Source organism: Peromyscus californicus, unplaced genomic scaffold (assembly GCF_007827085.1).
Source record: "Peromyscus californicus insignis strain IS unplaced genomic scaffold, ASM782708v3 Scaffold_24__1_contigs__length_46423439, whole genome shotgun sequence".
NCBI lineage: Eukaryota > Metazoa > Chordata > Mammalia > Rodentia > Cricetidae > Peromyscus > Peromyscus californicus.
Window position 1 is genome coordinate 2384012 of NW_026294535.1, and position 27453 is coordinate 2411464.

General features: G+C 45.6%; 1 long non-coding RNA gene across 1 annotated transcript; it reads left to right on the forward strand.

The window, feature by feature from the left end:
• Positions 1–220: 220 nt before the first annotated feature.
• On the forward strand, positions 221–27358 carry LOC128119596 (uncharacterized). The gene is made up of 3 exons (XR_008221585.1): positions 221–368; positions 24653–24817; positions 25869–27358. It is a non-coding gene; the product is annotated as an uncharacterized LOC128119596 (long non-coding RNA).
• Positions 27359–27453: the final 95 nt, after the last annotated feature.

The window sequence follows — 27453 nt, forward strand, 5'->3', positions numbered from 1 at the left end:
CACCAGTAGGTGGCGCTCTAAGAAAGAGATTCCCTTACCGTAAAAGCCAACACCTTGAGGCCTGGAAGCAAAATTACACCCTTTCTCCTGCCTCTTCCCGAAGGCAGGGGCTCTACTCTGCCTCCTCAGAGGGTCTCACTTTACCGGGCCTGACCCTCCAGGACTGTACTGTCGTTTGCGCACATTGGCAACCACAATGACATTTCTTTTAGAGCTGTGCGGGAGGGAGGCGAGGAAGAAGGTGTTATGTAAGACCTTAGCTCATAGCCTTTGGTTCCGGAGTCCCTGAATCTGTTAACCATCTCGTGGTGCTAATGAGGATGCCCAGATGAAACGGAGGACCCAGACTGCCCATCTCCTTGTTTCAGGTTTAATGTCTCCCAGCATTTGGGGGGTCAATGGTAGGGCTCGTGGAGAAGGAAGTGGTGGAAGTCATGTGTGGGGACAGAGTGGCCCGTTGTGAAAGGCCTCGGCTCAAGCAGGGCTCATTGGCTGTGAGTCGGGGGTGTTGAAGCCCTAGGACTTCCCTCCTCTGCTTTTCTAGGATTTTCTTTCTCTTCGTCCGGTCTTCTTCTATCCAGGCCCCTAGCAGAACAGATGACAAATGCCAGCTAGTGAGTCAGTCTCGGGTCTCATTTCTGCCAGGCCAACCACCATTTCCCTGCTCAGCCACACTTGGAAGCTTTGTAAGCCCTGTAGCATGGATTCCCGTGTGCTTGGGAGCATCCCAGGAGGAAGGGCATAGAACTAAACGGGGCGGACGAGACCTGGCTCTTAGGAAGGCCGGAGAAAATGAATCCACCACTTAGCACGTGAGTGATGAGGCCGAGGGAGGAAGAACAGCCGCGCAGAGTGAAGAGGGATCTAGAGTGTTCGGACGGACAGCCACTGAGGCAGGGGGAGGCTTATTAGAGAGCCAGTGAGGAAGCTTTGAACTTGAGGGACAGTAAGGAGACCAATAGAGTATTTCTAAATTCCTGTGTGCGTGTGCGTGTGCGTGCGTGCGTGCGTGCGTGCGTGCGTGCGTGCGTGCGTGCGTGTGTGTGTGTGTGTGTGTGTATGCGCACGCCAGTGCTCACGTGGAGGGCTCTGTCACTCTCTGCCTGGAGGCCAGTCCTCAAGCCCCAGATGTTTGTCTCGCCTTCCTGGGGAGATCCGTCCCTCTCCCATCCCCTTACTCTGTACCTTACTTCTGTGGTTATAAGGACTGTAGTTTGCTTGTCAAAGACTTAACAGCCAGCCTCCTCATTAAGTGAATGCATACCATATTTATCTTTCTGGGTTTCCTCACTCAGGATGATATTTCTCTAGTCCCATCCATTTACCTCTGAATTTCAAGATTTCATTTTTCAATGGCTGAGTAATACTCCATTGTGTAAATGTACCACATTTTCTTTATCCATTCTTCTGTTGAGGGACATCTAGGCTGTTTCCAATTTCTGGATATGACGAATAGAGCAGCAATAAGCACTGTTGAGGAAGTGTCTCTATCGTGGTATGAAGCATCCTTTGGGTACATGCCCAAGAGTGGAATAGCTGGATCTTGAGGTAGATCAATTCCCAGCTTCCCGAGGAACCGCCACACTGATTTCCGTAGTGGCTGCACAAGTTTGCACTCCCGCCAGCAATGGACGAGTGCTCTCTTGTCCTGCATCCTCACCAGCACAAGTTGTCGTCTGTTTTATTGATGTGGGCCACTCTGACTGGTGTAGGATGGAGTCTCAACGAAGTTTGCATTTGCTCTTTGCTGATAACTAAGACTGCCGACTGTTTCTTTAAGTGCTTCTGGGCCATTTGTGTTTCCCCTTTTGAGACTTCTGTTTAGTTCTGTCCCCCATTTTTAAATTGGGTTGTTTGTTTTCTTGATGTCCAGTCTTTTGAGTTCTTCATATGTTTTAGATACCAGTCCTCTATTGCATGTGTGGTTAGTAAACATCTTTTCCCATTCTGTAGCCTGCCACTTTATCTAAATGATGGTGTCCTTTGCCTTACAGAAGCTCCACAGGCCTGTTTTATGGAATCAGTTCTTCTCAGAATCCCAGGCCTTTTCAATGTAATGTCATTCTGAAGTTTAATTTTTCTCATTTTCTGCTCCCAACTATGCTATGCCATAACCACCCCCCCACGGCTCCCTCAATGATTGTTGGGTAGATTTAATAACTTTCTAGTTGCCTAGGTGATGTGTATAGTCCTGTTTCAGAGTCTGCATAGGCCCGCTCATTTCCATGACCCTGTTGTCAAACTTGATTGAGAGTTCTGTTCCTGGTCCCACACAGATGACTCTTGGTAGCCCTAGTGAGGTTGGAGTGGAGGGCCAGAGATGACCCTGAGGCAGCCTGTTCCTTCCTCTCCTGAGGATAGCAGGAAGGCTGGGCACAAGTGTTCTGAGACTACTCACAGTGTGGACTCCATCTCTCTTCTCTTCCATTCAGCCTGATTCTATTTGATGGTAGTGATGGTCTTCTTGCAAGCGATGCGCGTGTCTTTCTCTTCGTGTGGCCGGTCTCATCCTTCATCCTTGAGGACGGCTCTCCCAGTTAACACCTCTTTAGTTGGTCCACAGGCCCCCAGACCTGCGTATGGCTCCTGCTCTCCTGTTTGTGTTGGCATGGCTTGAGATCTCCGAATTATGTAAAGTGTTGTGTGTCACCCGGAGGCCACACACGGAGACTGGGATAAGCTTGCCCTAACTTCTTCCATGGTGCATTAGGGCCATTTTGTCCTCTGCTGTTCTACCAAGATGTTTGTCTTTCATCATAGCCAAGTAAACAGCATTCTTTTACCAAAGACCCTGAAATCCAAGGCTGCATCCACCAAAACCCCATTCTTTTTTTTCACAATAGAGAGAGAGAAATGAAAAGTTGATGTGCCATTTCTAGGTTCCTAGAACATTCTCTAAGAGATCTTGCTATATTATGCTTTGCCTTGATAGCAAGACCAACAGATATTAGAGATAAAAAACCAAGTCATTAGAAAAGGGGATGCTCTTCTTATTGGGATAACGTAACAAAATGCCTTAGTTGGGGCAGTTTAAACAGCAGATATTTAAGTTTCCCAGCTCTAGAAGTTGGAAGTCTGAGGCTGCTGTACCAGCATGTTTGGGGGTCCAGGAAGGTCACTTTCCAAATTACAGAATGCTGCCTATCTAAGCCATCTGGATCTCTCCCTCTTCTTGAAAGGACACAAATCCCATCAATAAGACCCAATCTTCATGACATCTTTTAAGCTCAATTATCTTCCAAAGGCCCCATCTCCAATACCACTGCATTAGAAGTCAGGGTGTAAACACAGGGCTTTGGGGGACACTGTTCGGTCTGTGTCACTTAATGTTACAAAAGAGTTTTCTGGCATACAGGAAGAGATGTTCTCTTACCACCAATACTGAACTAACTGACAATAATATTTTTCTTCCTACTTCTCATGGCTATATATCTGATGTGAGGGGGTGATGAGTTCTAGATGAGGTATGTGTGCCGGCTCTGGGCCCTTTCAGAAATCCCTGCATGGGTGTCAGTCACTGCAACATTTAGTAGCTTTTGGAAAGTTCCTTGGGCTTAAAAATTTGGCTGTCTAACGCCATTTGATTTCAGCTTTGGGCTTCAGCTCCAGAAAACAGCCACAGCAACCAATCCATCTTAGAGTCTACTTGCGTATTTGAAAATGCTTTCTGTAACAAATGAAGATTTTCATGCTTCTGCTGGGGCTAGGCAATGAGAAATAGCACAGTGAAAAAAATGAAATTTTCATAATCCTGGATTATGGAAATGAGCCAGTAAACAAATACATAATCTAGATAGAGAGGGGGAACCTGGGAAATGTCACAGTTTAGACTGAGTGCTCTGGGAAAGCCACCACTGAGGAGGTGAGGGTTGAGCTATGATGTGGATGACCATGTGGAGCCACAGTAGAGGACACAGCAGGGCAAATGTACTCAAGGGGAGGTAAGTGTGCTGAGTTCCATCCAGGAGGAGCAGCAGCTCTGTGTGGCCGGCCGAGGTTCAGGGAGACAAGAGGCGAGGTCGGGGTTGTGCAAGGTTTATTTATGGTAGGCTATTTCAAGAAGTGATTTTGTTTTGAAATACGAAGTGTGATGGTTATTCTTGGTTGTCAACTTGGTTGTCTGGAATGACCTACAATCCAGAAATGGAGGGCACACCTGTATGAGATTTTCTGTTTGGTTTGAAGTGGGCGAATCTACTTCTTGTCTGGACCTTTGAGGTGGGAAAACACACACCTTTGTTCTGCATCTTGAGGCATGGGAAGGCATGGGAAGACACACCTGTAACCTGGGCCACACCTTCTGCTGGAAGTCTACATAAGGACGTGGAAGATGGAAGCTTTTGCTCTTTGCCCGCTTGCCCTCGCCTTGCTAGCACATCCATCCCTTCACTGGCAGTGGAGTCGACTTCTTCAGGGTTCCAGAATATACAGAAGACCAGCTGAGACACTCAGCCTCGTGGGAGTGAGCAGCTACTAGATTCTTGGACTTTCCATTCACAGCTAGCCATTGTTGGATTAGCTGGACTGCAGCTAATATATGTATATATATATATACACACACACATATATATGTATATATATAATGTGTTATATATAGTTTCATTCCATACATTCTGTGACTCTAGAGAACCGTGACCAATACACAAAGGAAGCCCATCGCAACTTTTTCAGGTGCACAGGAATGCCACTGAGTGGCTTATTATATAAAAGGTCTCCCCCCAAGTAAGGAGAATGGGCTTTAAGGAGATACGATGGATTGTGGTGGCCTAGAAAGATATGCCTGCATTCTAATCCCTAGAAGCTATAAACGTGAACTTATTTTTCAAAAAGCTTCTTTGCAGACATAGATAAGAATTTCAAAATGAGATGACTCTGGATTAACTGATGGCTCCTGGATCCAGTGACAAGTGTCCTTAGGAAAGACAGAAGCAGAGGTGGCACTCAGAGGAGAGGGCACCATGAAGGTGAAGAAACAGGAAGGTGCAGCCACGAGCTGAGGAAGGCTTGAAACCACCAGAACTGATGGCTAGTTTTTGCCAGCTTATCACTAACCCAAGTCATCTAGGAAGAGGGAAGTTCAGTTGGGGAATTGCCTTCATTCAACTGGCCTGTGGACTCATCTGTTGGACATTATCATGGTTAATGATGACTGCAGGATGGCCCGCCCAACTGTGTGGAGAGCCACCCCACACAGTGGGCAGGAAGCCTGGGTTCTGTGAGAAAGCAGGTTGAGTAAGCCATGGAAAACAAGCCAGTGAGCAGTGTTCCTCCATGGCCTCTTTCTCAGTTCCCAGCTCTGAGTTCCTGCCTCAGTTTCTCTCAATGATGGACTGAAAAGTGTAAGATGAAACAAACCCCTTTCTCCTCAAGCTGCTTTGGTCCTGGTGTTTATCATAGTGACAGAGAGCGAGCCGGACTAGGACACGAAGAGACAAGACTCGGGGAATGGTTCTAGATCAGCGAGGGTCCTCCAGAAACAGGATTGATAGGTGTGTGTGCATGCACGTGGGTGCGTGTGCATGTGTGTTCACCTAGAGCAGTAGTTCTCAACCTTCCTAATGCTTCGACCTTTTAATCCAGTTCCTTATGCTGTGGTGACCCTCAATGATAAAATTATTTCATTGCTACTTCATAACAGTAATTTTGCTACTGTTATGAATCGTAATGTAAATATTTGATATGCAGAATATCTGATATGCAACCCTCAGAGGGTTGAGAACCACTGACCTGTAGGGAATCTGCTAAAGCCTTCAAATGTCACGCACTATTAGCCAATGATGTGTCGAACAGTGTTGGATCTTATGGATCACATGGAGCAAGGGGAAGGGCAGCTTCCACAGCCGCCTGGGCTTGCTTCAGTGCCTTCTTGGTTTGTGCTGTTAGGGTTACTCAGCAGGTGTGGGGGTGGAGGGGCACCCATTCTGAAGAGCAACCTGCTTTCTTCAAAGTTCATCAATTTAATTTTAATCTTATCCAAAAATCATTTCAGGCCCTTAGGGTTGGAACCCGTCGGTAGACTGTCGTAGAGGCAACCGGCCAAAGAGAAAATCCAGGAGAGAGTCAGGACACAAGACAACTGAGGTTTGTGGTCAGTGAGGGCTGCTGCTAACTCTGGTACCTCTGAGAAGTTGAGCTGTAGTTAGGAATGGCGACATAGTAACACTGTGTTCGGCTACTGGAGTGGTAAATGCTCCATCACTGTAGCAAACACCTGAGATGGTTATCAACTGAACAAGTTCGTCTTGGCTCCCTCCCTGTCTTGAAGGTTGAAGTTTATGATCAAGTTTATGATCTTTTGCTGTTGGGGCTCTGATAAGGCAACACATCACAGGGGGAGCCAATGCAGAGCCAAACTGCTTATTTAGTGGCCAGAAAGCAGAAGAGAAAGGGGCAGGGCTCCCTAATCTTCAAGGGTATCCTCAATGATCTAAAGACCTTCCACTAGAGACTGTCTTTAACACACAGGCTCTTTACTTCCTCTCATTATTGTCTTAAGCATTTTATGGTGCCTGAAGCTGGGTACCCCTCCTTGACACAGGTCATGAAAGGCTAAGAATGAGGATCAAAATACAACACATAAAAGCTGGCAGGACACTGATACCAGCACTTGAATGACCCTTCCATGCCCACTCCACTATTCTGGCAGTTCACGTAAATTAATTCTTACAAGCGACTTAGGAGAGAGGGCCTGCTCTTTCCATCTACTTTACTGATAAGAAATTGAAGAACTGGAGATACTGAACGCCTTTCTCAATGTCAGGCAGCTAATGAGTAGCAGGGCCAAGATTTAAGAGTAATATTTGATAAGAGCTTTTAAGTAATACCAATTCAAACAAGCAGGGGCGGACATCGCTGCATGGAGCACTGGGTCACACTGCCTGTCTAGATCAACAGATCCATGCCGGGTCCTTGTGCCGTTGTGAGGAGTTGCATCTTTTATAGACTATCTACATCCATGTTTCTTTGCATGAAAAATGTACCAGTATTTACTTGGATTGATTGCATGAGAAAAACTAACCTCTGTTTGTTTGGGTCTCTTTCATTTAGGTTTCCTACTAAATGCAGCTGAGTCTAGTGGGAACACCCAAGTTGTAGCATGGCTGATACCCCAAATTCCTTTTATGTGGTTGTGTAGCATATCACATTTCCCCCTTGTCAGAGTGTTAGTGCATGAAGAATAGGGGCTGCAACAATTCTGTCCAATGCGGTATCTTGCACAGTGCCTGGTGCACACTGAATGCTCAGTAAATGTTTGGAATCAATGAATAAGTTATGTCTGATTGATTGATTGACAGCTATGACTACAATGAATGTTGTCCCTTGGTCATTTTTTTTTTTTATCACATTTGCATTCTCTGTGCGTTGGCTGGCAAGGAGAAAAGACAGGAGCTCTGGGCCTTGTGGTCATGTCAGTCTAACCTGGCTTAAAAAAGACACTTACGAATGACTCACCAAGCCGAGGAACTGAGGAGAGGTGAATACATTTCCGAATTTTGTGGCTGTTCTTGCAGTCTGGTGTCTGCATTCGGTTTTGCTTTGGCCACCACTTTCCTCCTTTCCTTTAACTCTGTGCCTCCTCTGACACCACCCTACCATCTTGATTTATTCATCTCATATAGACTCTTCCCCTTTTCCTGTCCCTCCTTATTTCCCTGGACACTGTGCCCGGTCCTCTCTGCTCCGATGCAGTGATTCCTCTAACGTAGACAGGCCTGTTTGCTTCCCCTTAATACACCCTGCCTGCGCCCTCCACACCACTCATTTCAACTTCCTGCTGTGATTCATCCAGCAATCAGAACCCTCGTCCAAAATCGGCTCTGTGGCAAGGCTTAATACCCTTGTCTTAGCCCTTCAGGGACAGCTCCTGACGACCAACTAGGAAACTCCAGCCTCTTCTTTGCTGATCCTCCACCAGGGCCAACTCGGCCACATGAGCCATTTTGTTTAACACCAACCAAACTGAACCATTAATCCCCACAGTAATGAATGTGCAGCATGTGGAAAGAGGCGTGTCCCTCTCTGTCTGTGGGAGGGGATACCCTGCCTGTGATACTCCTGTGTTTTCTTCCCATGATGCTGTCGAGAAAGTGGTGGAAATAGATGAGCTGGGGCTGAGACTCACTTCTGCTCAACATCATTTTCCCAGTACCCAGATAGCTGAAGTTGGTGAACCTCAAGATGCCATCCTGCTCTAGAATTTATGATTTTATAAACTCAGAATGACAGGCTAACTTTGAGAAATGAACACAAAGGCAATCTGCTCATCTACCAGGAAACAAGTCTTAGACTTTTCCTGTAAACATTTATTATAAGGTTAATCAGATTCAGTCTCAGAGGTCAGATAGACAGACAGACAGACAGAAAGAGTCAAATAATAGATGACAACAACGAAGAATTCAGGAGCAAAGGACTCAAGCTCCACTGGTGACTTGGGTCGTGCACAGAGGGAGGGGCTGGAGAGATGTCTTGGTGGGCCCTTGCAGAACAGCTGGGTTCAGTTCCCAGCACCCACATGGCTGCTCACAACTGCTTGTAACTCCAGTTTGGGGGATCAGATGCCTTCATTTAGCCTCTGAGGGATCCTGAGTGCACATGGTGCACATACATGGATCAGGCATATATACATATGTATATATACATACGTGTATAAAAAATAAAATAAATATTAAAAACAACCCACAAAGGGAGCTTCTAAGAGGAGGGCTGCTTCTGGGCCATCACGGCTTTCTCATTTCCTGAGCCTTCCTCTTGTCTTTCCTTCTCTCCTCCGACAAGCATATGCTTTGTTTTTACTTAAAGCATCTTGTTCTTTTTCTTGTGTTCAAACCTATTTCTGTAGGAAATTCATATGATGATAAATCTAGCAAAGATTGAGTTCCCAGAACAAGAAAGGATTGTGCTGGCCAATGATGGTCACTGCTGCGTTAGGTGGTCACTTTCTTTCAAGAGTCCTCAGCCTTCTGGCCCAATCCCAGTAGACTGTGGACATGCCATGCCCTCAGTGTTGCATGAACTGGTTCTTCAGCATGCATTCCCCTTAACCCCCACCCCACACTTGTGGGTTCCTTATCTGTGGAAACGTCTGACTAGTGTGGATTTCAGTCATGAATCTTGCCCACAGAAAGCTCGGAAACAGATAGAAGCAGTCCTGGTTGGTTTTTTGCCAAGTTGACCCAAACTGGAGTCATCTGAGAAGAGGAAATCTCAACTGAGAAAGTGCTTGGTCAGACTGGCCTGTGGCAAATCTGTAGGGAATTTTCTTTGTCAGTGATTGACGTGGGAGAGCCAGCTCACTGTGGGTGGAGCCATCCCTGGGCTGGTGGCCCTGGGCTAGTGGCCCTGGGCTGGATAAGGAAGCAGGCCAAGCAAGTCATGACCAGTGGGTGCGCACAGTCCTCCATGGTCTCTGTTCAGTTCCTGCCTCCAAGTTCCTTCCTCGAGTTTCTGTCTCAACTTGGATGATGGACTTTCATGTGGAAATATAAGCTGGGACAAACTTTTTCCTTCCCAAATTGCTTTTGATCATGGTCTTCTATCCTAGAAATGGAAACCCTAATGAAGACAAAACCCAAAAGCTCTGGGCCCCGAACAAAGGGTCAGCCTGTAGAACATTACCCTGGTGAAGAACTTCACACTTGCTGCCTTCTATGGTCACACCAGCTGCTTCCAGCCACCGCCACAGCTGTGCAGAATACGTCAGGCTGCGATTCCATGCTCCTGGGCCCTGGCAAATACTTACCTTGCCTGGGTTAGAAGAGGGCCGGGGAGCCAGGTCCTCTTCCCTTTTTCCAAGTCCTCGAAATGCTCTGTGCTCCTTCTGGAGTAGTCATAAAGAGAGGGACTTTTTAGCTCTGCCTGGGGTCGTTCTCAATGACCTTCTCCCCAGATGGCGCTGTATGGTCTGGCGATAAACACATGATGCATTTGCCACTCTAGCATGTGCACATGCACCTGCATTTGGTCAAACTGCAGTTGCTCTTGGCTACCCTGCCTTCTGGTCATTAGGCTACAAACACTGTGCAGTGTCCGTTTTCACCCCTGTATTCTGCCTTGTCTCGTTTCTTAACAAGGTCTTTGTGTGTTGCACCCAAAGCCTTAGATTCATAGTCTGTGCTTACTCTCCCTGACCTCTCTCCCTCCTGTGATGTGCTTGATGCCTCCCTCTGATCAAGGCTGCTTCTTCCATGTTGCAGGAAACCCAGAAGTCTGTCACCTGACCATGCAGGGGTAGCTGCTGTTCAGATATGGACTTGAGCAACCAAGTGAATCATTGTGCTGTTTGACTAGACTGGAAAAGTAGAGAAATAATAAATTTTAGGAAAAATATTGGGACATAGGGGAAATTAAGAAACTCAGATAGTCTTGAGATGCCAAATGCAGAAATAGAGTAAGCAGTTTGATATGGGAGTTAGGGAAAACCCTGCACTGGAGATGAAACCAAACCATCAGTACATTGATGTGTCTAAAGTTCTGGGCAAGGTGATGTCACTAGGGAGTATAAAAAGAAAGGACTAAAGGTCAGAGGACTGAGTTCTGGGACACTGTGATATCCCTAAGTAGGGAGGATGGCAGGGAACCAGGATGTAAGAAGGCTAAGAAACAGTGAATGGGGTGGAGGGGGGGGCAGGTAGAAGACCAGGAAATATAAGAATTTCAACAACATGGAAACCTACATCAATGCTGCAGACAAGGTCTAGGCCAACGGATGAGGCAACATCAAAGTTGTTTTGTAGTGGCTTTGAAATGATCAATTTTGCTAAATTCTAGAAAATATGAGAGAGGAACGGCAAGTTTAGTCTTTTTCAGGAGTTTGATTAGAAAAGGGGAGAGACCATGGTGGACTCAGGAACGATGTGATCTCAGCAGGATGCTCTGCACAGCCTTGTAGAGCTCCACAGTTTACGCAGCCGGTCCTGTGGAAGAAGACATCTGATGTCTCCACCTGTGCTCCAACAAACATCTGCACCACTTCTGGTGCATTGGAGAAACCCAACTTGGGAAATAACTATTCATCTCTGTCCTAGTAAATGATGATTGACAAAGGGTGTAAGCGAGTCCGTTTTGGGTCCAGTTGGGTCAGGACTCCAGACTTCTTTCCATGGTGTCCAGGGGACTGTGATTGGTAAGAAGATGCCAGTGAAACCATGCGGGGTGAAAATTTGTACAAAGGTGGGTGTAGGTGGATCTGGTTCCGGATGGACTTCCAAGGTAGATTTCCACAGATTGCTACGATATTCTCTCCCATCAGTTGTGGTTTACCTTTCTGCTCATTTCTTAGGCTAAATTTTCAAGTCAAAAATCAGTGGATCAGGTAATATGAATATTTTTAAGGCTCTTGACAAGCTGTGTGCCACTCTATTTCTGCCTGCTGAATGTGAGGATATCATGCCATGAATTTTAAGTGATTACTACTAGAAAACATTTTTAGTGTTTGGAAAGTAGAAAATGGTTCCTCACTGTGGTTTTAATTTTTACTTTAAAAGTTATCAGAGAGCTTGAATACAAGCCAAAATAAGCACTGACCTGCACGTGCAATGAAAGGCCATTTATTGAGGCTGGCTTAATGAGGTAGAGCAGAGGCTCTGAGCTCCGGGGAGCCAGAGGTCTCAGAGGCGCTGCCCTTTCTAGAGCCTTCAGCTTGAGAGGAGAGGAAAAGAGGCTCATGAAGGAGGAGAGACTGAGAGCTTTCTCCAGGAGCTTGTCCTGGCGTACCAGGACGCCATTCCGACCTCGGTCTGGGATTTCCTGAGTGTCCTTCATTCCCCTCAGCGCCTCTGCTGTGAGAGCAAAGTGAGCATGCCCTGGAGCCAGAGAGCAGCGCTGACTGAGGAAACACAGGCCTTTCCCTTCTCCTTCTTCCAGGATGTCGTTCAGATGTCAGTATGATCCATGACTCCACTTTCCCATGCAGGCACCTCCAGCCCCAGCTCCTCAGTGCTTAGCGCACACTCCCTGTTCCCAGGCTAGCTGCTGCAAAGATTGAGTTCCTCAAGAGTGAAAAATGAGCCTGTGTTTCAAAGGTGGGAAAGGAGGAGGGAAGACAAAATTTCACCTTAAAAGTTTTGAAGTCCCAGGTCTGCATAATGCAGAAGCACTCTGCCCCTCTTCATCCAGAATCAAGAGGAGCGTCTGCCTTTGTTCGAGTGCCATTATTTTCACCCCTTAATTGCATTTGGGAAAGCCACGTGATCTCCCTGTTTCCCAGTTTGTAAAATAAAGGGAATAATTGAGTGACATTGTCTTTTTGGTACCTTAATGTCCAACGAATGGGAGTAGGTACGGTTTGCTTTTAACAGGAATACATTTTTTTTTTTTTTTTTTTTTGGTTTTTCGAGACAGGGTTTCTCTGTGTAGCTTTGGAGCCTGTCCTGGAACTCACTCTGTATCCCAGGCTGGCATCGAATTTACAGAGATCTGCCTGGCTCTGCCTCCCGAGTGCTGGGATTAAAGGTGTGTGCCATCACCGCCTGGCAGGAATACATCTTTTGAAATCCAAGATGTACAGCATGGCGTTCTGTGTTTTTTAGTTCTCTATTGAGTTGAAGAGCAAAGTGCAGGGCCTGGGGAGATGGGTAAGAGTGTTTGCTGGGTGTGGTAGTTGGGATGAAATTGGCCCCCATAGTCTCAGGGAGTGGCACTGTTAGGAAGTGTGGCTTTGTTGGAGTGGGTATTCCCTTTGTTGGAGGAAGTGTGTCACTGTGGGGGCAGGCTTTGAGGTTCCCTGTGTTCAGGATACCACCCAGTGTCTCAGTCGACTTCCTGTAGCCTGCAAACCAAGATGTAGTCAGCACCGTGTCTGCCTGCACGTCACCATGCTCCTTGCTTTGATGATAATGGACTGAACCTCTGAAACTGTGCGCTTTTCCTTATAAGAGTTGCCCCGGTCATGGTGCCTTTTCACAGCAACAGGAACCCTGGCTAAGACAGTGTGCAAGCTTGAGGACCCGAGGTCAAGACTCTAAAGCCCACTGAAGAAACTGGCCATGACTGCTCACACCTGAAACTCAACATTGGGTTACAGAGACAGGCAGATCCCTGAGCTCCTTGGCCAGCTGCTCTAAACAGCAAGCTTCCGGTTTAGTAAGAGACTCTGTCTTACAAGAGTAAGGTGGGAAGTGACAGAGGGAGACACCCGACATCCTCTTCTGGCCTCCTTCTGTTTACCAGTGCTTGCAACACACACACACACACACACACACACATGCACACGCACACACACACACACACATGCACACGCACACATGCACACATTTACAAACACACGCACACACACATGCATACATGCACAAACACACACACATACACTCAAAAAAGTGAGAGGTTTTGAAAAAAAAATGTCTCTCTTCACTATTTCCCAGATCTGGAGTGAAGCAAATGTTCATGTTCTAGGTATCTCAAGGCATCTGCATGAGGCAAATTCAGTAACCTTTTGTGATTTCAGTTTCTTCAATAAAATGGCGACGTGAGTTGTACCTACCTCAGGAAGTTGTTAGACTTAATACATGTAAAATGCTTGGCACATGGTAAGCGCTTGCTCCAGATTGACTTGTTATTAAAACTGTCATTAGTTAGATCTAGTTTCAATTTCAAGTCTCTTGTTTGTTTAACCTCTGTGCCCCAGATTTCCCTCATGGGGATGAGGCCAGTGCCATCTAAGTGCACAGCAGTATTCTAAGGACTAAATGAAACCATGTAAGTGAAGTGTGCAGTGATTTGCTTGCAGGGCTCTGCAAACAGTTGCTTAAGCAGTGGCCCTTCATGTGGGTCATAAGGCAGATAATGAAGTGGGTGAATGCGCCCCTCCATGGTCGGGTCTTGGTGCTAGAATCTGGGTTCTATCAGGAGCTGTCTTCCTCTATGGCCCTTTCTTCTCCAAATTTCATCCATGTCATGTCATGCTGCTTTTTCTCACAACACAGATGGACTCTGGGAAGAATTCTGAGCCCTCAGGGGTAACTCTCAAGGACACTGGATGTTTAAAATGACCATGACAGTACAGTAAGTCTTCGGCCACTATCCCAGGAACTTTGGCCACCAGCCACCCAGTAAAGCATTTTCTCCAAGGGCTTGCTCTTTCCAAGTGCTGTTGAGACTGCAGCAGTTTTGCTCTTGAGAAGGCCAGAGTTGAACAGAATCATAATTCAAAATCAGGTGTTTCAGATGACACAGCAGTTAGCACGCTAAATAATGGTGAGCCAACTACAATCCGGTAGGGCTTTGTTTTCTCGTGTAAAAGACCCCCTAGGAGGGCAGAGCTTGACTTGGGGGTACAGGCCTGTAATCCCAGCACTAGTGAGGCGGAGGCAGGAAGATCCGAAGTTCAAGGTCATTCTCAGCTAGACCATAAGTTCAAGGCCAGCCTAGGCTATGTGAGACCCTGTCTCGACAAAAAGTAAAACAAAAATAAGAACCAAAGGAGTCCTGTGGGCCACTATTTCAGAGAAGGCCAGGGAGCCAGGTCACTTTCTGCTCCGTCTTCATCAGTACATAGTCTGAGTCTCAATGTAGCTCCACTGGCCTCCTCTGGCTCCCAGCGATCTAGCTATGACATTGTCGTTCTGGAAAGGGAGAAAACCTAAGAATTCATCTTTTTTTAATGAAGCTCTCCTGAAAAGTATCGGAAGATTTGTACTTATATCCCTAGAAGCCAAAGAGGCTTCCCAGAATAAACCAGAGTTCTGTTACTGATTTTTTAGAAAAGGAAGAGACAGTAAAAGCTGTTAGACCAGTCAGATTCTCTTTCTCCCCTACCTTTGTCTCTCTGTCTCTCTCTGTGTCCGTGTCTCTCTCCAGGGCTGAACCCAAGGCCTCAGGCATGCCAGGCAAGTGCTGAACCACTAAAGCACACCCCCAGCCCGTGGATGGCATTTCTCTTAACCAGCTATGTTCATCATTTATTCAGGGATAAGGAGGTGATGTATCCCATGTATCACTTGGCACTTAGCCATCACCAAAATGAAATGGCGTCCCCGGCTGATTAGGCTTTCTTTTTGTCCTTCAAGATCGAAGGTCTGCATTAGAGGAGATTATATGGTATGCATATTTATATTATAATTTTCTTCTCAAATTCCTATTCATGGCTTAATGTCTACTTCCTTCTTGGTAGTTCTACTGCGTTTGATTTTAGACTCTACCACACTCTTCAAGTTCTCCCATGACGGTCTCCGGCCTGTCTTCCCAGCTGTTAGAGTCCAGAGGTTTTCTTGACCAGGTTACAGCTGTTGACACCAGCAACTGCTCCTTCCATCTCGAAATCATTTGTCTCTGTGGCTCCTGGCTCTTTCATCTCCCTCTTCACTGTGTCCTTCTTCAGTTTTCAGCCCCAGTGCTCTCTGAACCTCTACTTCTTCCAATCTGCGTTTTTTTCTTTTAAAAACTCTGTTTGGTTTCCTGAGGTGTTGTCTCATGTAGCACAGGTTGGCCTCCAACTCATCGTGAAGTAGAGGATGACCTTGAACTCGAATTCTCCTGTCTTCACTGTGGAAGGGCTGGGGGTAGCAAGCGTGTGTCTGCACATGAGGGATGCCTGTCATCTCAGTGACTACGTCTTAAAGATAACACATGTATGTTTCTATTCAAGACTTCTCTCCTGAGTGCCTGCCTTGCAAACCAGAGGCTTAGTAGGCCCCTCTTCTCTGAGGACCCACAGAGTTTGCTAAAATAAGTTCAAAATTAGACTCGTCCTCTATTTCCTCAAATTCATCCCCCCTCCTCCTTTTACACTGAGGAGTTCTTCCCACCCCAGATACATGGCTTGAGACTGGGAAACTAGCCCCTTCCTCATCCTTTTCCCCCACAACCGATGCATCTCAAAATCTCGCTGGTCCTGGTCTCTTCCTGGGTCTTGCATCTGTCTCCATCCCACTTTCCTGTTGTGCAGGTTCTGCCTAGCTTTGGCTTTCTCATGAAACTTTTTTTTAAAGTTGTGGTAAAATAACACAGTATAAAATCATGTTAAGTACAGCGTGGTATACATGTTAAACACCGAATGGGTCTACCACCCAACTGCCGTGCAACTCCTACCAGCATCCAGGCACAGAGCTGATGCCCATGTTGCAAAGCCCCAACTCCATCACTGTTAAACAATACTCCACTCTCCACTTCCCTCCAGGTCCTGCTCACCAGCGCTCGACCTGCTGTCTCTCTGCACTTGGCTTTTCTAGGTATCTTATGTAAGTGACAGCCTTATCAAGTAAAGTGTGTGATTTTGTAGTTTAATTTCACGAGCATGGGATCCTCAAGGCTCCTCTGTGTTGTAGCATTTGTCAGCATTCACTTCATTCTTAAGGCTGAATAGCATCCCACGTTATGTCCACACCTGCCACCTTCGGTTTAGACACCCATCCACTGATAGACACATGGCTTGTTTCTACCTTTTGGCCACTGCAGATGCTGCTGCTATGAACATGGGTATAGGACTGTCTCTCCACATCTCCACTTACAATTACTTTTATTTTAGATTTTTATACATATAAGCAATGTGTTTCTGATGTACTCAGCCCCCCCCACGTCCTTTCTTATCCCTGCCCCATGAGCCCCTTGCTGATTTCATGGCTATGTTTTTGTTGTTCATTTATTGTTATTGTTTTGGGTCCAATGCATTTCATAAGGGTTGTTTATAAGAGTGTGGGCACCTCACCAGAAGAACACCACCGAAGGAAATGTCTCTCCCTCCCCCACCAACCTTTATCTGTATAAATATCAGGGAGCAGCAGGACCTCAGGAGCCCCTTCCTCTCCCATGAAAGAGTGCAAAGACGCCCAGCCTTCTGCAGATGTGTGTAGGTAACCACAGCTTCTGTGAGTTCGAGAATCCACAGCCATACCATGCCAGGAAGTCAGTGTTCCATCCACTCCACTGTCCTACTTCCTCTGATTTTTACATTCTTCCTGGCCCTCTCTCCCCAAGACATGGAGGAGGCATTATAGATAGTCCATTAACAGCTAGACATGCAATAATCACTTATTCTTTTTACATTGAGTCCCTGTAGTCGCCACTGATCACCAAAGCTGACACCAGCACTCTTCTGTGGACACAAACATAGTTAATTAGGAGGCAATTTGACAGGCAGAGCATGTGTAGTCAGAAGTTTTCCTGTGTCCTGCCTATCCTGCAACCGCTTTAGCAAAACAACAGCCATAACTTTCCCACCAGCACCTAGGACGTCCCCAGCCATAGGCTTTAACCAGTTTACAGTGTCAAGGTGAATTTCCTTCAGCAGAGTGACATCAATCTGTTTATGATTCTTCTGTTATATACTCAGGGGCAGAATGGCTAGACCACATGGTAATTTGTGTGCGCGCGCGCGCGCGTGTGTGTGTGTGTGTGTGTGTGTGTGTGTGTGTGTGTGTGTATGTGTGTGCGCACGTGTGTGTGTGTGTGTGTGTGTGTGTGTGTATTGAACTCAGGGCTTCATAACTGCTCAGCATGTGCTCTACCAGTGAGTTATAGCTCCAAGCTGGGTAATTCTACTTTTAGATTTTTGTCTGCTATGGATGTATATAAAGCCTTCTCTCTGCCTTCTCGCACCTTCATATCAAAAGTATTTTCTCCATTGTCAGTCGGGCTTACTTTTTTAAATGCAAATACGATTTGTCACTTCCTTGATTAAAGCTCTTCTTTGGCTCCTGATGAGGCAGTGATGAAGTTCAAAGCTTTACCACAGCGCACAGAGGTCCTGGTGACACAATCCCTTCTCTTGTCTTGCTTCATCTCCAAACATCCTCTCCTGAGTGTTCTGCCTCAAAACCTGACACCCTGCCTTCATCAAATGGTTTAATTAACTCACCAAACTAGCATTTACTGACTGTTACTGTACCAAGGAGCAAAGTCCCCCTCTGTGTGGATTTTCCATGTTGGTGGGCAACAGTGGTGAAATCATGGCTTCAGGTGGTGCAAAGTAAACGCTAAGGGACATGGAGAGGGCCGAGAGAGCTGCGCTCCAGGTAGGGCGGCCAGAGAAGAGCTCTCTGATGGAGTGGCGTGTGGCCAGAGGTCTGAACAGAAGGATAACTCTCTGGAACCATCAGAGGTGGACCGGAGCAGAGGGGCAGCGGCTGCAAAGCTTTGCGAGAGTGACCACAGCAAGAGCGGCAGGGGGGTCAGTGCAGCTGGTGTAGAGCGGTTGATGATGGGGTCAGAGGATACGGAGGACCAGGCCCTGCAGATGGCGACGTCTCTCTTGTGGAAAGCTGTCTGGTGGGGAGGGGAAATGACAAGAGAAGGGGTGAACTATGATTTACTGTTTTAGAAGGACTACTCCCAGTGCACTGTGAAATCCACACCAACGTGGCCAAGAAATGAAGATGCCGGTAGGAAGAGCAGGAACATAATGTAGACAACAGACCGCGGTAGGTAGACAAGGATGGCTGTGGTGGAGACTGTGACGGTTAATTTTGACTGCCAACTTAACAGGACCTAGAATCACCGAAGACACGGACCTTCAGATGTATCCATGAGGAAGTTTCTAGAGTGGGTTAATTGAGGAGGAAAGACTGACCCTAAGTGTGGGGGACACTATTCCATGTGCTGGGGCCCTGAGCCGTACAAAGAGGAGAAAGCGAGCTGAGTGCCAGCATCCGGCCCTCTCTGTGGGCAGCTGTCTTGCTCTCCGGCTGCTGTGACTTTCCTGCTGGGACAGTCTGTACCCTTGAACTGTGAGCCACAGCAAACCCCACCGTCCTGAAGTTGCGTTTGTCAGATATTTGGTCCTAGCAATGTGAATAGTGACTGGTAGGGGCTGGTGAGATGCTGGGCTCGGGATATGATCTGAAGAATCAGGAGGGAGAGGAAGAGAAGAGTGAGTCTGAGTTTGTGACATTCCACCCAAATGGGACAGCCTGGCCCCTTCAGAATCATGATTGTGAAGATCTTCTGGAAATGCAGACCACTATTTATAACAAAACATTAAATCAAACAACAGAATTCAAGCCAGATGTGGTGGAGTATGTCTACAATCCTCGCACTTGGGGAACAGGGGCAGGAGAAATGCAGTGAGTTTGAGGCCAACCTGGACTATACAGTAAGACCCTGTTTCAAAACACAAAGCACAACTGCAAAAATAGAATTCAAATTAATATATCCCCAGTGATCACAAGCTTGCAAATTCCAGAAAACCCACCAAGGGGCCTAGATAGTATTAATTCTATGCTAATTAAAAATTAAATAATCAGCTTTAAACACTGGCAAAATATTACCAGGTTCTTTCAGAATTTGACCATCGTATAGCTCCACAAATTAGCATTCTGGGTCACAGTACATAAGAAAGACACACAGAATATAAACAAGGAACAGAGAGTGAGGAAGGGAGCTGAAATCCCCCACGTATTAAAGGGGTTCACAAAGTCACCCTGCTAGTTACAATGGAGATCAACCTGAAATGCAGCCTGCTGGCTTTTGATCCCTGAGTACAGGTAAATCCTTAAACATTTATTTATTTATTTGTTGTCCTTGCATCTGAAATTATTCTGGAAATGTGTTTCTTATTGCTTACTGAAGCCTCGGTTCTTGGTGATTTATTTAAAATCACCATACTCACATAGACTTGTTTGCATGCAGAGTACACCCTACTTCCAAAGTCGAGAAGATGGGAATGCCTTTTCCTCTTGCAGAGGCAAGCACAACGTGTGAATCCTAATATTAGACCTTCAGATGTGGGAACTTGGCAAATCCCACGTGTGCGTGGCAAATGCTTACTCCACAGTTTTTCAGGGTCTCTGATTTATTCAGCAGGGCGAGTTATTAATAACTCTGTAGTTCTGGGTGAGATACAGTTACCTGCCATGATAAATGTAAGTCCAGAAGTGAAGGGAGAAAAAAACCTGGGAAGTCCCTGCAGCCCTCCAAGATTTATGTTTATTAGACTCCTATCAATGTCATCTTCCTATTATGAAGGTATTTGAGTAAATACTGTAGAACTGGAGAGAAAATCCTCAACAGGGTTGTTGTAAATCTTTGTGGGAAGTTCAGATACTGCAGAGAGAGAACAGGGGCTGCGGGAAAATGCAGACTCACATGCTCCTGTCACTGGGTGCTTGACACAGAGGAAGAGGTAGGAAAGAAAACAGGTTGCAGGCTGGAATTCTGCACATTCAAACACAAGTCCTTGCCCTACAACCCTGGGAACCTTAGTTTTCCAGTCTCCAAATATTTTCATGATGTCCTAAGCTGCAGCAGGCACCAAGTAGCCAAATACCCACAGCCCATTCCCTGCTTCTAAATTTTATTTTCAGATGCAATGTGCTCAGTTAAGTACAGTTGGTTTGCTGTATTCATGGCTCCCATACCAGCAGATTCAATCAGATGCAGTTCAAAAGATCCAGAAAGGAATTCTAGAAAGTTCCGAAACACAAGATTTAGATTTGTCACACATTGAACTCTGTTCTGAATCCACATACGTGAAGGGATGTGTCATCCAGTTCTGTCTCCTCCATCACTTGTTTGAACAATCCCCTCACATCCTGTTCGTGTCCTAGCCCCACGACTGTGAACATGTATTGATTTTTGTCTTGTTCTCTAAGGGTCACCATATAATGCTATTTGCATAGTATTTATATTGTATTAGGTTTTCAAAGTTGCCTAGAGATGATGTAAAATACACAGGGCCATGCTCATAGAATCCATGCCACTGCTAGGCCATTTTATATGACGTCCTTAAGCGGCTGAAGGTGACTTTGGAACCCATTCCCACAGCTTCTGAGGAACAACTGTAGTGTCTTCCCCAGTCTCCCTTGCAGACAGAGGTGGTCATGTGATCCAATTTGGACTGAGAAGGTTCTGGGGGTTTACTTGTTGGGTGGAGACCCTGGGATGCAGGGTGGACTGGCTTGCTTCCCATGAGTAGTTCAGAGTTTGGTTCTGTCGCTGAGTTCTGTAATGGAGGAAGGGCGTCTCTCCAGCACACAAGGAGAGAAAACTTGGGAAGTCCGCTGGGGAAGGCGATGCTTGAACTGGGTCATGGAGAATCTCTGGACTCCTATTTTCTCATTTATGAAACAATTATTGAACCAGATCTCCCATTTATATCTTAAATGTAAAAAATAGCAATTAAGAAAAGCTTACTGATAAATATGAAGACAAAATGGAAAAAGCTACATCCTATCTGGAATTTTAAAACCTGAGAGCATTTAGTTATGGGGCTTTCCATGTGTATCTGAGTATGTAAATTCACCAACTTCAATATGCATCCACAGCCCAGATTCACTCTAAAGCATGGCCTTAAGAGGGACAGATTTTTTTTTGACCCACCTTTCTGAAGATTATTTGTTCCTGGGAAAATCTCAAATTGCAAAAGATTCCAGACAATGAAGAGAACTCCTTTCCTGGAGGTGAGAATGGGGAGGGAGGGAGTTGATCACGAGAGAAAATGAGGGGCTGGGATTAACGTGACACCACCCTGACCAGAGAGGCCCCCACAAGACACATGGGCCCGATTCCTTTTGAACAGAGATGAGAACACATTTTACCCAAGGCTTTCTGTGAACAAAATGTTTTCATGTCCTTTATCTCATTTGATCCTTACACCAACCTGACAGGGAAGCATTATTAATATCCGTGTTTGACAGAGGAGATGGGATCTGCTCAAGGTCAGACAGTGTAAGTGAGAGGTAAAACTTGGCCTGAAATTCTCCAAATTCTGCGTTTCTTCTCCTGTTCCCAAACTGCTTCAAACTGCAGCTAATCTGAAGAAACAAACAAGCAAAAACCAACTGCATGTCCTCAAACAACAGAACCGCCAGTGCGACCATCACACACAGGATGGCCGAGCAGCAACTAGTGTTTTATCCCAGTGACAATAACTCTTTCGGAGACAGGAGGATTGCAAGAAGTAAGTAGAGAGTAAAGGCCTTCCGCTGGTTTGGACAGGTAAACTGCTACAACAAAGCGCTAGCCACTCTTCACTGAATACAAATTTGCTTATCACTTTCAAAGTGCAGATATTCCTGAGTGGATTTCAGCTAAATGGTTATTCAGCAACGAGGGTCTTTTATTTATGACAACACTGTCTTTACACATAACTTACCTAGTTTGTAGTTATGGAAGGGAGGGTAGGTGTGAGACCCCGTGGATTGAGGTCCTCGATTCGTGAGTCCCACATCACTTTTTTTCTCACCCTATTAGACAGAACTAGTCACCTGACTGTGACATAAAGGAAACTAAGGTGGAAAATACAGGTTCCCCCTTCCCCGGGAACTTCTTCACAGGATCAAAGTTAAACAGTAGGAGCAGAGCATGAATGTCAGCGGCCTCTGCTGTAGGCCTGAGTATTGGGAATATGCTGCTTCCCGTCCCACAGAACCAGGGGAGGTCCACTGCAGCACTCTAGAAAAAGAGGTCTTTTTGTACCGCAGACAGAGTCAGACCACCAACATTGGCTCAGACTAAGACTTTCTATCGTTCTGAAGGAAACAGGTGTTTCGAGTCATGAAATACTTCAGGAACATCTGTGTTTTAAAGAAGTGAGCCTATGGCTTGGGGAGAGTTCTAGAAGCATAGCATAGTTGAAGCAGTTTGCCAGCTGTCTTCTGTGGATCCCCAGTACCCATGTTTACCTTGCTCTTCTCTCTGTCCAAGAAAGCTTCCTCATCTTTTCTGCACGGAATGGCTGCTATGTCCAGAGATCCCAGCCAGGATCAGTAAAGGATTTGGCTAGGGACCAAGAGAGGGAGGTCAATGATCAGGAGGTTACACAGGAGGTGGGAAGGGGGTTTCCACCACTACAGGTATCTGGAGGGTGGAGTGGGACTTTTGAAGTCATCCACACTCCTGTAAATAATTCCTCACCTGTGTTGTAAGTAAGCCTTATCAACTCATTGGCTGGACTTAGGTGGACTCATTCTTTAGTGCCTTATCTAGGATGAACACATTTGTTCATGCAGTTCCAGGCTTTCTACACCTTCCCCTGTGGTCCCTCTAGATCCATTCACACTGCTGCTCTTAGTTTCCTTTAAAAAAATCCCTTTTTATTCTATTATGCCATTTATTCCCATTTATTGGTGTTTCTTTTATTAATCTATTACCATTATGTTTTCAACTCCAAGCAGGTGGTCCTTCTGTTTGTTTGTTTGAGACAGCGTCTCAAACTCATGATCCTCCTGCCTCTACCTCTGGAGTGCTAGGATTACAGGCATGAACCACCATCCCAGCAAGAATCCTTCTTTGTTGTTCTCAGTAATATTTTTTATCAGCCTCCAAGATTTGGGGCTTTGCCGGGCGGTGGTGGCGCACGCCTTTAATCCCAGCACTCGGGAGGCAAAGCCAGGCGGATCTCTGTGAGTTCGAGGCCAGCCTGGTCTACCAAGTGAGTTCCAGGAAAGGTGCAAAGCTACACAGAGAAACCCTGTCTCGGGGGAAAAAAAAAGATTTGGGGCTTTAGCCTCTCAGGAATTATGACTCCAGGGCTTTTTGTTCATTTCTGATTATGTGTCTCGAGTTCCCTCTTCTTGTACATACCCTTTGAATATCTGATTTCTCATCACCATCCCCCAGTCACACGGCCTCTCTACTGCTCCCAGGATCTTCTAAAAGAAGAAATTGCTAACAAGGCAAGTGGAGGACTCATCAAATGTTTTGCTGTTCACAGAACGAGCATTTCCATCAGTGAGAAAAAAAAAAGCTGAATTATGAAGAATCTGGTGTAGGAAGTAGAACTTGTTTTGAGAGTTTCTGTGTGTCCAGAGGGATCCAGATGTTCCAGTTTCTGGTCGTTCTCTGCCCCGGTTCTCTCCCCACCCCAATTATATTAGAATTAGGTGTGTTGGCTTCACCTGTTTCTTCTATCTGAGCGTTGTGCTAAGTCGTCTCTCTTCTCCAGCTGTCTCCGTCCTTCAAGGAAGGTGGCGTCCTCCTCCAGTCCTTTCTGCTGGCTCTGCTTCTTTGATCATGCCTCGCCGAGAGGCAACCTTCTTCCCACATCCTCTCTTCCTGAATCCATTCATCCTTTCATCCTCCTCTTCTTTTTTCCTCCCAAGAGGCAGCAGAGGACAGTGGTAAATAATGGATTTTTTTTTTAATTAGGCAGAACAAGGCGTGAGTCCCAGCTCTGCTGCTCTCTAGACTGAATGGCTTTGGTGCAGGGACTGAACCTAATCTTCCACATTTTTAAACTTGTAAAATGGGTCAAAATGAAGACTCTCAGTTTGAGAACCAAAGGAGACCAAAATATACAATGTGTGGCACATAGCGAACATTAAATAACCTCTCGTCAATTATTATAACCCCGGCTATGTCACCCACATACTAGCTTTAAGCCGTTTTTTACAGTGGGACTTGAGGTCTTTGAGTCTCTTCTCAAAGACTTAAGCAAGAGTGTTTTGCTTACTTATTGTCCACTGCTGCCTGTCAATCTCTTCAGGTTACGACTCCAAACAGGTAAGAGTTGCTTCATATGTGTGTATATAAAGTCAGATCAACCTGATATTTATGGGGTAGTTTATAAAGAGAGTGGCAGGCAGTGCTCACAGATGTTTTACAAAAGAAAATGTTAATGCCAAACACAGAATCAGATACAGCAGTGAATAACTTTGATTTTAATTGGTATATATTCATTGCAGATGATATTGAGTTTCAGAAGGACATTTCTATTATTTAAGATTTATTTTATTTTTAATTACGTGTATAAATGTGTGTCTCTGTGTGACTTATGTGATTGCAGTACCCATGGAATCCAGAAGAGGATGTCAGATCCCCTGGAGCTGAAGTTATAAGCAGTTATGAATCACCTGACATAAGAACCTAAACTTGGGTCTTCTGCAAGAGCAACACACACTCTCAAACCCTGAGCCATCTCTCCAGCCCTCGCAAAGACATTTTTATACTAGTATGTAAAAGTACTTTGAGCACATTCCACTTCTATGCTTGGGATCTGTAGTGGTTTGAATGTGAGTGGCCCTATAGGTCCATCTGTTTGCATAGTTGGCCTCCAGTTAGGAACTGTTTGGAAAGGATCAGGAGGTGTGGCCTTGTTGGAGGAGGTGTGTTACTGGGGGTGGGCTTTGAGGTTTCAGAAGTCCACATCACTCCTAGCTGGTTCTCTCTGTCTCCTACTTATGGATAAGGGTGTAAGATCTCAGTGCTGCTCCAGGGCCATGCCTGCCTGCTTGCCTGCTGCCATATTCCCTGACATGATGGTCATGGGCTTACCCTCTACACTGTAAGTCCCAGATAAACTCTTTCATCTCTAAGTTGCCTTGGTCATGACATCTTATCAGAGCAGTAAAGAAGTAGTTAATGCTATTCCATTTGTGTCCTTCACAATCTTCGATTCTATTCTTATTTAAATTCCAATTTGTTCTCATCATCAGACCACAGGCTGTCTCTTCTAGAAAGACGGCAGTTACAAAATAAGTAACCATCAGCACTTAAAATTTAGATACTAAGGATGGCTTGAAAGCATGGCATTAGAACTCTCTCACTTATCAAAACCTAGTGCTTACTTCAAATGAGTATAATTTCAAAAGACGTATTTTATAGTCACTTTTTATGGTAAAGATGCACATTTGTGTCCAATTGTGTCCCCAAGACTTGAGCCACTAGCTGGCTTCCCTTCTCCCCAGGGACCTGGCCCAATTTCCTGTTTCTGTGGACATTCCAATTTGCATTTAAGCTCTTTATGATATGCTTGTCACCCGGTTGATGTATCTGGATTTAGCTACTTTCAATTGTTTCCCTCAACATTAAAATTTTCCTGTCCTTTATGATTCAAGAAGAGTTGCTCCCACCCGTTTGAAGTGTTATTTAAGACGGACAGTTTTGGAGTGGGAAGACCTCTGAAAGACATCTGTTTTGTTTCAGTTTGGAATATTCTTGGCTGCAAGTAACATGTGCAAAGTCCAGAGGCTTAAATACAACACTGTTCTTCTTTCATGCAGTGTTAAGAATGGAAATAGTTTGGCTTGGGGTTATTTCAAGGGCTCAGCCACTTCAGTGAGGACCCAGCTCAGCCATGGCGGTGAGGACCCGGCTCTTCCTATCTGTCCAAGCTCCGTCTTTGGTGTGTTGGCGATATGTCCTGCAGGGCTGAGAAGCGCAGCCTCACATTCCAGCATTTGTCATAGGATGAAGAGGATAGAATCAAAAGAACCTAGTTCTCTTTCAACAAAGAGAACCAACTTTTCTGAAGGCCTCTGGCAGACTTCTCCTTAACCCCACTGCCCACGCACCTGCTCGCAAACCCCTCTTTAGACTGAGAAGTATGAGAAAGGAAAGGGCTGCCACCTTTGCCTTAAATGATCATAAATGTCCCCTGGTGATGAGCACATCACTACCTACAAGCAGTTGGGTGGGGTTCTATTAGTCAGGAAGTGAAAAGACTGTTGGATGGGCCCCTGGCCCCTGGCTGGTCTCTGTGCGCCTTCCCACCACCCTTTCCAGATGAAGAAGCTGGGTTCCATTAAGGTTAAGGACCACACATCCAAAACTGTTAAAGTCAAGACAACCCCTTATGATCTAGAAATGTCTGTGTCTTAATGTTCTAGAAAGTATTCCATAATTCAGTGCTCTTCAAAGTGAGCTTTAGTTACACAAGACGTGGGGCAAAATGGAAATCAATGGGAGCCAGAGCCAGGGAAATTCCTTTTTCTGTTTTTATGTCTCAGACTTACTGAGTGAAATACTTGCCATGTTCAAAATTGTGAAGTTAGTTTATTTGTTTATTCCAACAGTTATCGCCTTCCCTACAATATACTGAGGAGAATGTTAGATGCTAGGAAAATAGCTCATGTGTATAAATCTTTCACATAGGTGTCTCTTCAAGTATTAAGTAAAAATATGGTGGTAGAATTATAAAAATCACTGGTGACAAAGATAACATATTTTTCAAAGCCCGAGTTATTTTTTTCCTTCTTGGTCACAGCCTCCTTTGAAATTGCATCATACCATGTGACTAGTATTTGGCCAATCTGTGGGCAGAAGTAATATATGCTATTTCCCGGTCTGCCTACGAAACCCTGTAAACCAGTGGTTTTCATCCTTCCTAATGCTGCAACCCTTTAATACAGTTCCTCATGTTGTGGTGACCCCCAACCATAAAATTACGTTCATTACTAATTCTTAACTGTAATTATGATTCTGCTATGAATCGTAATGTAAATATCTGTGTTTTCTGATGGTCTTAGGTGATCCCTATGAAAGGGTCATTTGATCACCACGGGGTCACAACCCACAGGTTGAGAAACACAACTGTAAGCTCTTCCCAGAGAGCAGTACCCTCCCCACTAGTCTTTTTTTCCTGCTGTATAGGTCATCAATCATCCTGCCTTTTTTTTCCTTAATCTTTTTATGCATTAGAAAATAAATATTGAGCCGGGCGGTGGTGGCGCACGCCTTTAATCCCAGCACTCGGGAGGCAGAGCCAGGTGGATCTCTGTGAGTTCGAGGCCAGCCTGGTCTACAGCGCGAGATCCAGGAAAGGCGCAAAGCTACACAGAGAAACCCTGTCTCGAAAAACTAAAAAAA